General features: G+C 36.2%; 1 protein-coding gene across 2 annotated transcripts in view; it reads left to right on the top strand.

The window, feature by feature from the left end:
• LOC144963043 (uncharacterized) overlaps window positions 1-5,000 on the top strand; it is a 26,683-nt gene that overhangs the window by 2,127 nt on the left and 19,556 nt on the right. Inside the window, exon 2 of one of the 2 annotated variants that reach the window (XM_078896650.1) lies at window positions 1,466-1,629. The exons of the other annotated variant lie outside the window; for it this stretch is intronic. The gene's annotated coding sequence lies outside the window, so the exon portion shown is untranslated. The remainder of the gene's footprint in view (window positions 1-1,465; window positions 1,630-5,000) is intronic. 2 annotated transcript variants of the gene reach the window in all.

Genomic DNA, 5,000 nt, shown 5'->3' with positions numbered 1-5,000 from the left:
GAATGAGATCACTTGGTATTGTCCCTTCCCTGGCCGGAGTCCTTGGCTGGAAGGGAAACTGTCAAAAGTGTCGTTTTAATTTTTGGAGATTATATTTTCTTTTGTAAATTCTCTCTCTCTCTCTCTCTCTCTCTCTCTCTCTCTCTCTCTCTCTCTCTCTCTCTCTCTCTCTCTCTCTATATATATATATATATATATATATATATATATATATATATCTCTCTCTCTCTCTCTTATGTAATAATAATATACATTACATTTTTTGAATGTATGAATATATTGACCTGTAAGCTTTTGTGTGTATACCTCTTAGCATCATTCTGTGCTTATCTAGATAAAACTCTTCAAGTGATATCAAATTCCGTAAACTACTAGGCTAGTGTGTTCCCTATTTGAACACTTCCCTTTATTTTTCTTATTTTTCGTGTGCTTTGAATTGTAAATTTACAATTGTTTGCTATCCTATTCTCTTCCCCTTTTAATGGCGTTGACTATGTGTTACAATCTCCGTAAAATCCTAAAAAACACAAAACGACAACAACTACTACTACTACTACTACTACTACTACTACTACTACTACTACTACTACTACTACTACTACTACTACTACTACTACTACTACTACTACTACTACTACTACTACTACTACTACTACTACTACTACTACTACTACTACTACTACTACTACTACCACTACTACTACTACTACTACTACTACCACTACTACTACGACTACTACTGCTACTATTACTACAACAACAAAAACAACAACAACAACAATGACTACTACTACTACTACTACTACTACTACTACTACTACTACTACTACTACTACTACTACTACTACTACTACTACTACTACTACTCCTACTACTACTACTACTACTACTACTACTACTACTACTACTACTACTACTACTACTACTACTACTGCTACTACTACGACTACGATTGCTACTACTACTATTACTACTGCTACTATTACTACGACTACTATGACATTCGCCTTCGGATCCTCTCTGAGTTGTCCTTGGAAAAGACTCTATACTTACATTCTCTCACCATACTCAGGTATAAAATGAGTACCTGGCCATTAACAGCATTCTGTCTTTGCTAAAAAACTGTAATATCGTATAGCAGGCGACATGTCTCGTCCTACATGTTAAGTGTTGCTGTCCGGTAGGGACCCTCTGTAACGCACTTTGAGCACGTTTAATGGATATCGTCCTCTCGTGATTTTTCCAAACGACATCATCATCATCATCATCATCATCATCACCATTACTTTTTATCCAATCTAAATATACTTCAACTGAAAAACACTCCTATATTGCAGAACACAGGCGTATTCCTATCATAACTTAAATAACAACAATTTGAATATTACTAATCGAAATGAGTTCTCTTTTTCCACGATTCCCTATTCCAGTTGAAGAATCAATTTCAGCCTATTATTTATTTCAGGACAATCATTAGATAGCTTTTTTTTTAAAACTGAGAAATAGGAAAAGGATTTTGCTACGGAAATGACCGGAACTTAGCAGTGGACCCTGGAGTATTCATCAAAGTAAAGACATCTCTTCAAGGAAGTCAAATTGTGTTATAATTATTCAAGATTTAACTCCAAGGTAATCTTTTATTTTCTAAAATTATGTAAGAAAAATACCTCATTACGTTTGAAGTACGGTATTAGTTTAGCTGTTATCGGTATGAAATGTTCTTAACCAATTTACAACCATACTCTGGAAAAACTTGTATTTAAAAATTTGGCCAGAAAACTCGTCCTTCAAATATCGATCGATTTAAATGATCCTCATTTAGGCAAAAACTTTCAAACCTGGTACTTCGAGAAGGTTACATATGTAGGTTTTGAAATTTATGATAATGGATAAGCGTTATGGGGTGATTCAGAGAAGAGAGCGGAAATTGTCAAAACATGAGTTGATAAGTAATTTTGTGGTATCTTCATCCCATAGATTCCCAATGCAGCCCTCGTCTCTTAACATGTCCAAACCATCTCAATCTATTTTCTCTAATCTTTATCGATACATTCTTCGTTTCAGTCAACATTTGAATCAGTTCATTTCCAACTTTATCTTTTCTTGTCCAGCCAAGTGACAATATCATCATTAAAATTTGCGCCACCTCAACATCTTTATCTTGTTCCTTTGTCACAGCTGATGTCTCTAATCCCTACAGTATTGCTGGTCTTACGACAGATGTTTAAATGCTTTATCGATATATATATATATATATATATATATATATATATATATATATATATACATATTATATATATATATATATATATATATATATATATATATATATATATACATATATACAAAAAGGAAAACTAAACAACATTCTAAAAGAAATGAAACGGCTCCAAATAAATATTCTTGGCCTGGCAGAGATGAGATGGAAAGAGCAGGGAACCATGTCAAAACAAGAAAACAACACGACATATAAGATCATATGGAGTGGTGGAACCTCTTTCCAAAAAGGAGTAGGGATGATCTTAGACCAAAAATCAACCAAATTTTACAAAGGGCACGTAGCAATCTCAGACAGAGTTTTGCTGGTTAAGCTAAGAGGACCTGTAGTTGACACCAATATTATTCAAGTTTATGCACCAACAGAAGAGGCGACAGATGCAGATATGACAGAGTTTTACCATTCACTAGACAAAGCAAAACGAATGTGTAAATCACAAGAAGTCCTTATGGTAATGGGGGACCTAAATGCTAAGATTGGCAGAGGCAGAGATGGTGACATAATCGGACCACATGGACTCGGAGACAGAAATGAACGAGGAAACATCTGGGCAGATTGGTGTAGAACAAATAAATTAATGATTTCAAACACCTGGTTTCAACAACACCCAAGAAGAACCTGGACATGGCAATCACCAGGGGACAGAGCAAGGAACCAGATAGACTTTATAGCAGTATCATCAAGATTCAGAAATGGCATATTAAATTGCAAAACCTACCCAGGCGCCGATGTAGACAGTGACCATGTCCCAGTTGTTTGTACAGTAAGGATAAAGTTTAAAGCTATTCAGAGAACAGCTGGTAGAATAAAGAGGGATTACAGGTTATGCAAAGACAATGGCATACAAACAAAAATGAGAGAAGAATTTGAAAATGCACTCATGATACAAAGCCAAAGTGAACCTGATAACGAAAAATGTGAAAAACAATTTGATATATTCCAAAAGTGTGTCAAAGCAACTGCAGAAAAACATTTACCAATAGCTCAAATAAACAGCAAAAAGGAATGGATGACAAATGAAATTCTAAACCTATTTGAAGAAAGACGAAAATGCAACAGAGGGTCTGCAGAATACCAAACATTGAACAACCACATTAAATCCAAATGCATCGAGGCACACGAGAACTATCTAGACTGGAAATGCTGCGAAATCGAAAGAGAATACAAACCCAACCCCCAACAAGCTCACCAAAGAATAAAAGAACTATCAGGGAAAAGGAAAAGCAAAGCAGCAGGAAGTTGTATCCAAAACAAACAAGGGGAACTGCTATTTGAAGAACAACATATAGAAAGCCGATGGGTAGAATACATAGGCGAACTGTACAATGATCCAAATAGAAATGAACCACCACTGAAATTCAAAGAACCATTAAGCGGACCAAACATCACCAAAAGTGAAATTGAACATGCCATGGAACGAATGAGGGATGGTAAAGCAACAGGCCCTGATGAAATATCTGTAGAGGTATTAAAAAGCCTAGGAGATCTAGCAATTGATGAACTTCACATATTATTCAACAATATATACAATACTGGGAAAATTCCAGAAGATCTCTGTAACTCTATTTTCATAGCAATACCAAAGAAAGCAGGTGCAGTCAGATGCGAAAATTTTAGAACTATAAGTTTAATAAGCCACATCAACAAAATACTGTTGCGTATAATTATCAACAGGCTAAGGAATAAGATTAACCCCGAAATCGCAGAAGAACAATATGGATTCCAACCTGACAGAGGGACAAGGAACGCAATATACCTCCTCCGTGTTTTAAGTGAAAGAGCTATACAGGTTCAGACCCCACTATACCTCTGTTTTGTCGACTACAAAAAAGCTTTTGATAGAGTACGCCACGAAGAAATACTAAAACAACTGCACTCCATTGGCGCTGATGAGAAAGACCTCAGACTCATGCAAACATTATACTACACCCAGCAGGCATCTATCAAAATCGGAAACTCTACAGGAAATTCCATTCCTATTAAGAAAGGAGTCCGTCAAGGGTGTGTTGCCTCACCAGATCTGTTTAATCTATACCAAGAAACAATCATGAGGGGCATAAATAATATGGAGGGAATAAAAGTGGGAGGTCACAACATAAATAATATAAGATACGCAGACGATACGGTACTCATTGCAACATCAGAAATCCAACTTCAAAAGATTGTTGACAAAGTGGTAGTAGATAGTGAAGCCAAGGGAATGGAAGTGAATATCACCAAAACGGAATGCATGGTAATACAGAAAAACCCCGAAAACAACACCTGCAATATAACGATTCACGGCGAGCAACTTACCAACGTAGAAAGTTTTAAATACCTAGGTTCAATAGTGACAACAGATGGAAGATGTAACCGAGACATACGAGCAAGAATAACTCAAGCCAAACAGGCCTTCATGGACCTGGGAAACATTTTGAAAAACAAACAGATGTCGTTCGGGATTAGATTCCGAGTCTTGAAGTGCTACGTGTGGCCAATCTTGTTATACGGATGCGAAAGCTGGACTACAAATGCAGAAACACAAAAGAACATTGAAGCTTTTGAAATGTGGTGCTTGAGAAGGATGCAGAGAATATCGTATACTTCACACAAAACGAACGAAGAAGTGCTAAAACAAACATACCAACAAAGGAAACTAATGCCCTTAATAGTGGATCGACAACTATCCTTTTTCGGACACATAGTAAGGAAAGATAAGAATGAATACCTGGCAAGTTGTGGA

Source organism: Berghia stephanieae, chromosome 1 (genome assembly GCF_034508935.2).
Source record: "Berghia stephanieae isolate SIO BIC M18660-M18661 chromosome 1, UCSD_Bste_1.3, whole genome shotgun sequence".
NCBI lineage: Eukaryota > Metazoa > Mollusca > Gastropoda > Nudibranchia > Aeolidiidae > Berghia > Berghia stephanieae.
The sequence above is the reverse complement of the archived record's forward strand: the minus strand, read 5'-3'. Positions and strand labels throughout refer to the sequence as shown.